Below are 13,033 nucleotides of genomic sequence, written 5' to 3' on the forward strand. Positions count from 1 at the left end.
TTTTGACTATTCATAAAATGCTGTTGCAATGCTTTGTTGCCGTGACAAGCAAAGTTCTTTTTCACAAGTTAAAAATGCTCAAAAGCTCGCCAAAATTTCCACACACATCTAGACTGGTGAAACATTTGATGTTTTCGGAGAATTGCACAATTGTTGAAAAATGGCTCCATAGCGACACCTGAAAAATTTCAAACATTTCAGATTATTCCAAATTTTATCACTGCTAAATAATAAACATATTTGATGGTATTTCACCTTGTGAAAAATCAAAAACAAATCCTTTTGAAAATCAATATTGAAAATACATGCCCCAACTGTCACGGAGTAAGTGAATCTGGGAACCCCAGAGACATCACGCAGAATGACTCGGAAAGCAGATCAAACAGAATTTATTATATAGAATCTATATACAATCACCAGCACTCACTCGCAGAATGGAAGGGACGGGGTCAGGCTCCAGGGAGCGGCAGTCTGGAAGAGCCTCGTTGGCCGGTCGGGGCAGTCCAGGGGGGGGGGAAAGGTCCACACCCTTTCTTGGCTAGGGCGGCAGGGGTCCAAGTCATTCACTCAAGGACGGCAGGGGAAGAACGCAGGCTGCTCCGGCGGTTGTTGGGCATCCCAGGACTCGTCCGTCTTGTGCCTGTCCACCAACTGAGGAAGTACGATCCACCATCCCCTGCCGTGTGAAGCCAGTCTATATAGCAGCAGATGTAATGTGCGACATGTGTGAGACTCTCGCAGCTGTGACCAATCCACTGATCAGCAGCTGCAGAGAGCCTCACAGACCTGCGACACACCAGCAGGGGAACGGACGGCCGAAAGGGGGGCGGGGCTGAGCCCAGCCTGTAACACCAACATGGAAACTCAATATTAAAAAAATAAATACACCTGTGAAAAAGAAAAGCTTTGATCTCTGAAATTATTATTTCCAATCAGCCAAACTGTATAAACACAGTTATAACGTGAGCTTTAAACAACAGTACTGTCCCAGCTTGGACCTATGGACCAGAGGAACTAAAAAATCTGATTGTGAGACTTCACAAAGATGAAAAAGGATACAGAAAGATTGGTGACCAACTTAAACTGATCTGAAACACAATTGCAACAATAATATTACCACTAATCAGAGATACAATGAGTGCTCTTCTGACAGGATGCACAATTTAGCTGTGAAAAAGAAACAGGCACGTGCTTCAGATTTGACACAGGGGTTATTTATGAAAATGAAAGTTTCTGTGACTGCTCAGGTGGTGCGAAAGACATCAGTCTCTATGGATAGTGTCAAGGAAAAAAGCGTTGCTTGCCCAGTGGCAAAAAAAAAAAAAAACTAAACATGAAAGGATGAATATTGGGAGCACATTCTTTGGCTAGCTGAGACCAAGATCCATTTATTCGACTCAGAGAGCAGCATATTTGGTGGGAACCTGATTAGAACTATGGTAATGAATGCACAGTCCCAGTAGTAAAGTATGGAGGATGGACTGTCATAATATGGGGTTGCATGAGTGCAAAAGGTGTTGGGAGATGACATTTATAGATGGCACTATGAATTTCTGTGGATTCACCAAAATATTGGTTGACAAGGTGACTGCCAAGCTGGACAGAATAAGAATCTTCCAGCATGATAACGATCTAAAGCACACTGTCAAAAATAACACTAGACTTTCTATAAAAGAATAAAATGAAAAATGTGACCTGACCATGTTGCCTTACTTGAATCCAATAGGATATTGGTATGGTATTGTGATACAATTTATTGAAACTTCTGGATGTGCCCTTCCCTCTGCTTTGTTTTAAAACTTAAAAATTTGTGCAGCACTGGTATCCTCCATTCTGAGGTGACGCGTTAAAAATAACGCAATTAATTGCACCCTCCTCAGTTCCCTCATTTCTGGCACACCAGTAACTCTGATGAACACTCCAGCCCAGTAGGTGTCGGTAATGAACCTAAAGTCTGTTTGTAGCCATGAAGAAGAAGTACAGGAAGCACTGAGTGAAGTCAGGCACTGGTGAACAGTGAAGGAAGACGAGACTGAGCTTGTGGGGCAGAAAGTTTCCTTTTAAAAATCTTCCCGATGGCAGCTTGGATAAAAGCCTGGTTGTGTGCAAATTGTACAACAAAGAGTTTTCTGATCACTGCATCACTTCAAGCCGACAGCTTCACCTCAGTGTCAAACATGTTGCTGTTAGCACCAGAGCTAACATTAGCTACGAGTCATGCTAACGACTAACGGTGTAGCCATCCCATAATAGACCACTTTTCTAGACAGTGCTTGATTTTACAGAAAGTCTTAAAATGTTGAATAAAATCGCTATAATTGCACTTAGATTTGCAGTAATCTGTGAATGTAGTAGACAGATGAAAAATGCAGATAAATAGAAATGAAACATTTTTGTGGTTTAAGTTTTTACTCCGTCGAGGCTCTGCCTCCTTGGAGGAGGAATAACCTAAACAACAAAAATATCTCTTTTAATAACTTAATTATAAACTTTTTGTTTATAAAAAATTACATAAATAAAAATTGATATTCCTATAAAAAAGAACCATCAAAATTACACCATTTTTCAGACCCAGAAAAGATGAAAACAGAATGAACCTGTGGATTTTCAACTTTCTGAAGCTCCTTGAACTTATGCTGATTTTATGTGCCATAGAGTGGAAAAAACAACTAAATTCAGGCTTTAAGTCATCAAAATCACTTTTTTCTATATGTCCCCTTTTTCCCTTTTTAAAATAAATTTTAAAATATAAACACGTATATGTCTATTCATTGATTCAACTGTCAACCACAATTTTATTTAAATTGAAAAACTTCACTTAGTGTCAAATATTGCTATTTGACACAATAAGTGATATATATATATATATATATATATATATATACATATATATATATAGAGAGAGAGAGAGAGAGATACATATACAGTTCCATGAAAATGTATCTTTATATTATATATATATATATTATAGATATCTTTATATTTCTCTCTCTCTGAAATTATATATATTGTAGTGTATTTACGAGGCGGACACGCGTTCATGTATTCCATGCTCTTTACTGCCATGCTTCACTTCATAACAACAACGGTGTGCATGCGCAACGCAGCAAACCTGAACTCTACGGTGTTCACAGTAGTACAAAAAGCTTCTGCGCCCATAACATCATTCAACTGCTATGTGGTCAATACACCACATCATTCCCCTCTTTAGCTGTGGAACAGTAACTAAAATGATTCCATTAAACAGATGAAAATGTTAATGAACACACTGTCCTAACAGAATAGCAGTTTCCTGATAATCCATAACAAAAGTATTATGTAGCCTCAGTCTATTTCTGAAAACATGTTAACCACCAACATTGTCAAGTGTAACATTCAATGTTTTAAACTGCATTAGTACATTCATATGAATACAGTGTACTTTAGGTGTACAGTTTCAAGGTACGAATCTCGCAGGTAGATTAACCACTCGTTTTGAGCGTCTCAGAACAGTGGTTCTGAGACCAGTGGGTCTAGGTCCTGGAGACTCTGGAGTCAGGCTAGCAGTGCTTGCATCATCCTGTGCGCTGCTACCGCCTTCACCAACAGATAGTTCAGTCTGTAAGTCAGTACCACCTTTATCAGGGTCAGCAGCGACTCGAGGCCGCAACTGGTCTCTGTGGCGTCTGTGTGCTGTGTCAGAATCACATTCTCGGGCCTCATATGACACAGGACCAGTCTGTCTTAAAACATGTCCAGGAATCCACTTATGTCCTCCCCCCACAGTGCTGCGTAGATACACCGCCTCATCCGCTTCAAAAGAACGGTCAACAGCGCTGCGGTCATGAAGATCCTTCTGTCGATACTGTTTCCTGCGTACCATCCTGGCGATGGAGGGCTTGAGGAAATCCAGTCTCGTGCGAACATGTCTGTGAAGAAACAGATCAGCAGATGACTGTCCCGTAGTGCAGTTAGGCGTCGTCCGGTACTGCAACAGGAACAATGAAATCTTGTCCTCAATGTTAAAAGTGGTGTTCGCTAGCCTTTTCAAACCCACTTTGAAAGTTTGAACATATCTTTCAGCTAGTCCATTTGTTGCTGGGTGACCTGGAGCACTGGTGGTGTGCAGGATTCCATTCAGCTTGACAAAAGTCTGAAACTCATCAGATGTTAATGTAGTAGCATTATCTGTCACGATTTGCTCTGGCAACCCATAAGAGGCAAAAAGTCTCCTCAGCCTTGTGATGGTTACTTGAGATGTGATTTGAGACGTGAAACACTTCCAACCATTTAGTGTAAGCATCCACAACTATCATGAACATGTTGTTCAAAAAAGGTCCTGCAAAGTCAATATGTAGTCTTTTCCAGGACTCTCCTGGAAACTCCCAAGGGTGCAGAGGAACCTGCTGTGGCATTTTCTGCTCTAGCTGACAGGTCTCACATTCCTTACAGATCCGCTCCACGTCTGAGTCAAGGTTTGGCCACCATACATATTTTTGAGCAAGAGCTTTTGTTTTCACTATGCCTTGATGGGCAGTGTGGATCTCTTGTAACACCGCTTTTCTCATTTTTGAGGGTACGACGACTCTGGTGCCCCATAAAACACAACCTTGCTCTGTGGATAATTCATTTCTTTTGGTAGCAAACTGTTTTAAGTTTTCGTCGACTTGGTCGGGCCAGCCTTCCATGACAAACTTATACACTCAGGATAGGTCACTGTCTGTGCATGTTGCCCTGGCAACTTGGATTGCATTGAGCGGTGCTCCCTGTAGATGTTCCATTAGCAGTGAGTGGACTGTGGCAGCTGTCACAGCTGTTCCAGTGTCACTAGTTTCAGGCAAAGGACATCGAGAAAGTCCATCAGCGTTGCTGTGATCCTCAGACTTACAATAAACAATGTGATAGTCATAAGCTGATAAAATAATGGCCCAAAGCTGGATGCGGGCTGCGGCAAGCGTCGGCAAACTCTTATGCTCGCCAAACAGCGTCAATAGGGGACGATGGTCTGTAACTAGAGTAAAGTGTCTGCCCCATAAGTACTGGTGAAACTTTTTAACACCATATATAAGTCCAAGTGCTTCCTTCTCTATTTGAGAATATTTCTTCTCTGCTGGCGATAGCGTTGCGGAAGCATAGGCTATTGGCCGCTCCTCGCCATTTGGCATAATGTGTTGCATAACTGCTCCAATACCATAAGCAGAAGCATCACATGCTAAGATGAGCGGTAGAGAGGGGTCATAGTGAGCCAGCACTTGGTCACTAGTCAGTAGCTCTTTACACTTTGTAAAAGCGTTCTGTTCAACCTCAGACCATTTCCATGTTACCTGTCCCTTTAACAGTCTGTATAGTGGTGCCAACACCGTGCTTTGCTGTGGCACAAATTGTCCATAATAATTTACAAGTCCCAAGAAAGCTTGAAGCTCCTTGACATTGGTTGGAGCTGGAGCCTCCTGTATTGCTCTCACCTCGTCTCTTGAAGGGTGAATGCCCTGTTCATCCAAAATATGACCCAGATACTCTATGCGAGTTTCACTGAACTCACACTTTGAGCGTTTCACTCGTAGCCCATTGTCTTGGAGGCATTGTAGGACATCCTGTAGGTTTTTGAGGTGTTCCACCTCTGAGCGTCCCATGATCAGCAGGTTGTCCAGGAATACGACTACTGGCAGGTCTTTCATCAAATTTTCCATTATCCTCTGGAAAATGGAAGGAGCAGTGCTTATTCCAAATGGAAGTCTGTTGTACACAAACAATCCTCTGTGGGTGTTGATTGTGGTGTACTTCTTAGAGCACTAACAGCACTTGTTGGTAAGCTGTTCCTAAATCTATTTTGGAGAAAACTTTCCCTCCACTCAAGGTTGCTAACAGCTCCTCTAACCTAGGTAGGGGATAGGTGTCTGTTTCAACTGCCTGATTTACTGACACTTTATAATCTCCACATAAGCGTAGTGACTTATCTCTCTTTTCCACTGGCAATATTGGCGCTGCCCACTCACTATGTTTCACCAGAGAGATAATCTTTGCTTCTTCCAGCCTCTTTAGCTCTTCTTCTACTCTTTCTTTCATAGCAAATGGAAGAGGTCTATGCTTGCTAAACTTTGAGGTTATCTCTGGTTTAACAATAATAGAAGCCCTAGTGTCTCTAAGGGTTCCCAACTCCTCCTTAAATACTTCTGAATATTTATCTAGCACTGCCTTAAGTGTCCCACACCTTTGCTCCTGTAAATACTTAATCTGGTCCCAGTTAAGTTTAAGTTTCCTGAGCCAATTTCTGCCACACAGTGTTGCACCTTCCCCTTTCACAACTAACAGTGGCAAGTTCTGAACTTGTTCCCCATATACTACTGTAGCTGTAATCTGCCCCAAAACAGGTATACAACCTCCATTATAAGCTTTAAGCTTAACTGTTGTTTTTTGTATTGACAGGTGTGCAAACTTCTGTTTGTATGCTTTCTGTGATATAATACTCCTAGCTGCCCCTGTGTCGATTTCCATCTCTAAATCAATGTCAGCTACTGTTAATGTCTCTCTGTACAGTTCAGCATCCATACTAGTGACTGTCAAAATGGTAAAAACACCTAAATCCCCTTCAGTCTGTGACTGTGCACGACATGCCTTTTTTATGTGTCCAATCTTGCCACATTTGTGGCATTTAATCTCTTTAAAATGACACTCATTTGCAAGATGATTTTTTCCTTTGCATCTGTAGCAGGTCTTTGCTCCTTTTTGCTTCACCTTTTGAACGCTGGCTGCTCCGCTGTTCTCATTGTCCATGCCTCTCAGTTGACGTGCATCTCTGTCAGCCGTCTCCATGTTGAGAGCGATCTCTGAAGCTTTAGCGAATGTCAGGTCATTTTCCGAGAGTAATCTCCTCTGGCAGGCTTCGTTCCATATCCCGCTGACGAAACGATCTCTTAAAGATGAATCCAGATTCGTTCCGAACTCACAGTTCACGGCACACTGCTTTAACTCGGCTGCATACAGCACCACTGACTGATTAGCCTTCTGGTTACATCGATTAAAACGGAATCTTTCCGCCACCAACAAGGGTTTCAGTTCAAAATATCCTTTAAGGATAGCCACTATTTTGTCAAAAGTATTGTCTTTTGCCTTATCTGGCTGCACCAAGTTTCTTAAAAGTCCATAAGTAGATGCACCCATTACACTTAGCAAAGTGGCGACATGCTTCCCTGCGGCTATGTCGTTAGCTTCGAAAAACTGTTCAAGCCGCCAAATGTACGCTGACCATTGCTCATTTTCTGGCTTGAACTCATCAATTCTTCCAAACAGGGCCATTGCACTCACTAGTACCGACACCGTGTGTCTCCTTTCCCCGTGGAAAACGTGGGGTTATTTTACCCTCGTCGCCAATGTAGTGTATTTACGAGGCGGACACACGCGTTCATGTATTCCATGCTCTTTACTGCCATGCTTCACTTCATAACAACAACGGTGTGCATGCGCAATGCAGCAAACCTGAACTCTACGGTGTTCACAGTAGTACAAAAAGCATCTGCGCCCATAACATCGTTCAACCGCTATGTGGTCAATACACCACATATATATATATATATATATATATATATATATATATATATATATATGAATCACATTAATGAGTGATGTACTGGCTTTTGCATCAAGTTTCGACTGTGGGGCCTATATTATTAATATATTGAATCTAAAGTATTCGTTTGTAATTTTACATAAGAGCAAGTATGCTGCTATTTAACTTAGAAGTAATGCAATTATTATCGTTATTTTTGAATCATTTGACATTTAAGTGATACTGCAGTCACTTATGTTGTACACTGTTATCTTCGACTATACAACAGTACTCCTCCCTGAGAAGCTCATTTAGCTGCACAAATAGCCAGCATTTTGATTTCAGTAATAATATGTCTCTGGCAGTAATTCTTGAAAAGAAAAAGATAACTCAGCAATGGGGAAAAAATGTTTCTACAGTTGCTGAAATGACATAAAACTGAGAAATATTGATGTAACAGGAGGAATGAAAACAGCATTAGTGTGCTGTCAGCCTCCCAAATCTTAGTCAAGATGCTGCAGTTTTGGTTAGGTAACAAGTTAATGAAACAAAGTTACTGAGCATGATTAAAGTCTAATCCAGCTGAAATATGTCTGTGCGTTTGTAATTGGAACTGTGACTGCTGCAACTTCCAAGTTTTTGTTCACAAAATTCAGCAGTGTTCCTATGATTAATTGTAAACACTAACAATATGCTGTGTGTCTATTAGGTTATCATACACATTTACAAATCCTTCATAGATTTGTTCAAGACTAATAAAACAGGACATGTAATCATACATAATTACAGACAGGTTTTTTCTTGTAATTGTTACTTGTAAATAAACTAGCTATGAAACCTATATAACAATAATGTGTATAATTGTATGTATTGTGCATAATATTTTTATTGATTGATTATATAGTCCATATAAATGCTAAATATTGGAGTTAAAATGAAGATAACATTAGCACCCTGTTTTGGTAATTCATGGATTTGAATCATTTTGTGTTGCTGCTCCACTAAAAGTATAATTGAATTTCTTTGCTTTGGTGAGCCATTTCAGTGTAGACTGTTTTGCCACATACATAGTGTAACAGACAACTAAAAAACCTCCAAGCTCTCCTTTTTGTTTGAACTGTCTCTCCACCCATTGCTGCCATCCCATGGTGTAAAGCTGCTCCCTTTTCTCTCATCCTTCATATATCCATTCCTCCATCCCCTCCCAGGAGTCTGGTATTGATCAGACATGTCCACATTAGAGGGAGGGGAGATGCTTTTATGATAATCCACCCATCCTGCTCGCCACTCGTAATGGCTGCATTAGATGCACATCCCCTCCGCACCCAACACCTGGCCCTCGCTCTCTTTGGACTTACTGGTTGCATTACGACACTGTTTAATGGGCTCTTTAGAGGGGCTGGAGTTTCCAGTAGATGAGGTCCTAGCAAGGAGCCACTGGGACAATCCGGTACAAGAGTGATAGATGGCACCATGTTGAAGTGGGGGCGGACGGAGCTGGAAGTGGGGTTCCATTTCCTATTTCTGAATGCCCTCTCTGTCTAGTCAGGCCACTCAGCTGGCTGTCTGATGGCTAACAAACTCTGGGGAAGTGCAGATTTGGACTAGTGTGCTCTCTGACTAAACCCAGACATAGGGCCAATCAATATATCTCTCTCTCATTACTTTCTTGTCAAGACAAGCCAGATACTTTCTGACATAAATGTAAAGAGTCCATTCACAAATGTGCCAAAGCTGAGACTAAAAATCTAGGTAGGACGCTTACATTTGTACGTACCGATACTATTGGAAATAGCATTGGCTCTCCTACAGCTGATGGGCTACACTGTTATTGTACCTCTGCATTATTCACCAGGCTGGCTGGGTGCAGCAGAAAGAGGCGGCGCTCTCAAAATGCCTGGCTTGAGAAAAAAAATGTAAGCCTGGATAAAGTAAGAAAACAATAACGAGAATGAAAGAGCCACCTGGACACCATCAGTCTCAGCAAACGTAAACATCTCCGACATTCCTCCCAACACACTGGCCTACAGAGGTCAAAGGTCATAATGACAAATGAGTGACCCAGAAGCCCTGAGAGGCCAAGAGAGGAGCCTCTGGAATCTCTCAGCAGGAGGACACAGAGACACATTCACCAGTCCAGGAATGATGTGTAAAAAAATATATAGTACGAGGTCTCAAGGCCACTATGCAAGACCCAACCTGCATCTCTTTAAGGCAAAAAAAAAAAGAAGGAATAAAAAACAAGCCCACATGCACAAACAGCAGATCAATTTTTTTGCCATACTCACCACCAGATCTCATTCTGTCCACAGTATCACAGTATTCCAGTATTTTACCCCATACAGAAAGCTATCAGGTTCAACAGCAGCTATCCCACCCACCCACCCCCCACCCCCCACTGTGTTAAAGGTTAACTCACCTCAGATGAGAAGAAAGGCGAGGAAGTAGGTGTCAGCTGCAACCTCTTTGATAAATTTTAGCCAAAGCTTAAAGTTGTTGGTGGAAGTAAGTTATAACTAAGGAGTGTGTGATGACATCTGTAATATTTCACATGCAAAGACTGGTGGGTATATGAGGGGGTGGATGGGTAGGGTTATGATGATGATGCACTCTTTTGGATTCTTCGAAGGTTTTGCCAGTTTTTCCAGCTTCCTGTGGGGAAAGAAGTGGAGGTAATCCTTTTTGTCTGTCTGTGATAGTGAGCTTGACATGTTTGACAAAAACAAGACATTTGAAAACAGCACGCATGTAGAGTTTTTGACAAACCGCTCTGATAAAGTATCCTAAGAATGATTTTATGCCAACAGCAGTTCTGCAAATTTATCTCTCAGGAAATGTTAAGAAAACCCCATCAAGTACGTAATGCCTTCAAGCAAAACACACAGTTTCATTTACAGTAGTACTTTTACTGAGTTCTTTTCTGTTGGTAAATAATGTTAAGGTGCATTATTTATTTATTTTTCATACTAAGCAAAAAGAGGCATTATGAAATCTCCTAAATGGTATAAATGTACTGTGTAAGTTAGTGTATAGTATATAGTTGGAACACAACAACATTATCTGTGGTAGCTCTGTGGAATAGTGATTTAGCAGTGTCATATGTCATAAAATTATTAATGGAAATGGCTGTAGTGAATACTTTCTTCCAGAAGAGGCAGGAACATAGGGTGACAAAGAGTGGAGATTGGAGCACACAGGTAGACTACATCTTGTATAGACGGTGTAATCTGAAGGAGGTCAGTGACTGCAAAGTAGTGGTAGGTGAAAGTGTAGCCAGACAGCATAGGATGGTGGTGTGTAGGATGGCTCTCGTTGTGAGGAAGATGAAGAGGGAAAAGACAGAGCAGAGGAAATGGTGGAAGCTGAAAAAGGAAGAGTGTAGTGTAGTTTTCATGAAGAAGTTGAGACAGACTCTGGATGCTTCCACAAGACTGGACAACTACAGCTAATGTGATCAGGGAGAAAGTAGGAGAGTACTCGGTGTGTCATCTGGAAGGAAAGTAGATAAGGAGACTTGGTGGTGGAATGAGGAAGTGCTGGCGTGTATACAGAGAAGAAGTAGCTAAGAAGAAGTGGAATACTGAGAGGACTGAAGAGAATAGACAAGAGTACAGGGGAGATGTAGTGTAAGGTGAAGGTAGAGGTGGCAAAGGTCAAACAAATGGCATACAATGACTTGTATGCTAGTTTGGACAGTAAGGAGGGAGAGACTGAAATATACAGATTGGTGAGGCAGGGAGACAGAGACGGGAAGGATGTGCAGCAGCTTAGGGTGATTAAGGATGGAGATGGAAATGTATTGAAAGTGGAAATGTAGGTGCCAGAAATGAGTTGATGAATAAGGAAGTTGAGAGAGAATGAAGAGTTAAAGAGGTGATCATTGTTGACCAGGAAGTAACACAGATTGCAGAGGGTGAAGTGAGGAGGGCACTGATGAGGATGAAGAGTGGAAAGGCAGCTGGTCCTGATGACATGCATGGGGAGGCATTGAAGCGTCTAGTAGCCCTTTTCCACCAAGAAGAACCAAGTGCTGGTTCAGTCCTGGTGCTATTGCTGGGTGCTTAGTTGGTTCAAATCTCACACCTCCTAAGAACCTTTTGCATCTCTGGGATGTGTATTGGCTTTCCAGGGAGTGCATATGATGCAAGAGTTCTTTGTCAAATTTGTGGAATATTTTAAGCCTTCTGTCAAACCATGACCTCTGCATGGTAATCCAGAAGGGACTGACATTAGGGCAGTTTTGATTGAGTATTTTAACCATGGGGGTGAGTGATTTTTGTGTGTGTGTGTGATTGAAGGCATGCTGTTCTATCCAAATAAACTGTCATGAGATGTACAGTGTTTCAGATTTTTCTTTAAACATACTGAAGCAGCCTGTTCTGGTTCAATGACAATTTGTATTTAAACAGCCCTCTTCATCACCCTGTTCAAATTTTGTTGTTGTAATTGATGCTCAAGGATGCATGACAAATATTGAGACATTGACATTTTTTGTTGTGGTATACCCACCACTGTTGTTAGCTTTTGTTTCAGTAAATTACTTGAGATAAGGAAATCCCCATCTACTTTTTTTCTTTTAGAAAAGGGCAAAAGTAGTGAGCAGTCCAGTTTTTTTTTCTGGGACAGTCGCTCCAGCACCGACACTAGGCATCCCATCAGTCCAACCAAGATGCTTGAAATTTCATCCATCCTCTAGATGTTCTGTAGCCTGGCAGTGGCCAGGTCTTGGTCTTTTCTGTTCTGTTTCCAGAACCGTTCCTCTGAGTTCTTCAGATACTGCAGCAGATCCACAGTAGCACCCTTCTTCCTTTTTCCTGCATAACAGCACCCAAAAAAGTATTAGTTGTTACAAATTATTTTCTATATTTATAAACACAGTTAACTTAAAGTAAATGTTGTATTTTGCGATTTTAGGATGGGTGAAAAGAAAACACATTGATGATGTTGACATTTGCATAGTCTGAACAAATTTTACGCAATGTGATCTGTTGACCAAACTGTGTTGAACTGTGGTATTGTATGAGGAAGCCTGGAGTGGCAGAGAAGTATGTTAGAGTGGTGCAGAACATACATGATGGCTGTAATACGGTGGTGAGGTGTGCTGTAGGTGTGACATAGGAGTTCAAGGTGGAGGTGGGACTGCATCAAGGACCGGCTCTGAGCTCCATCTTGTTCACTATGGTGATGGACAGGCTAGCAGATGAGGTTAGACAGGAATCTCCATGGATTATAATGTTTTGCAGATGACATTGTGATCTGTAGTGAGAGCAGAGAGCAGGTGGAGGGAAATCTAGAAAGGTGGAGGTATGGCCTGGAAAGGAGAGGAATGAAAGTTAGCTGCAGCAAGACAGAATACATGTGTATGAATGAGAGGGATGAAGTGAAGGGAAGAGGTTACAGGGAGTAGAGACAAAGAAGGTGGAGGATTTTAAGTACTTAAGGTCAAAAGTCCTGAGCAATGGAGAGTGTACAAAACGGATGAAGAAGTGTGTGCAAGCAGGTTGGAAC

This window comes from Amphiprion ocellaris, chromosome 1 (genome assembly GCF_022539595.1).
Source record: "Amphiprion ocellaris isolate individual 3 ecotype Okinawa chromosome 1, ASM2253959v1, whole genome shotgun sequence".
Classification (NCBI taxonomy): Eukaryota; Metazoa; Chordata; class Actinopteri; family Pomacentridae; genus Amphiprion; species Amphiprion ocellaris.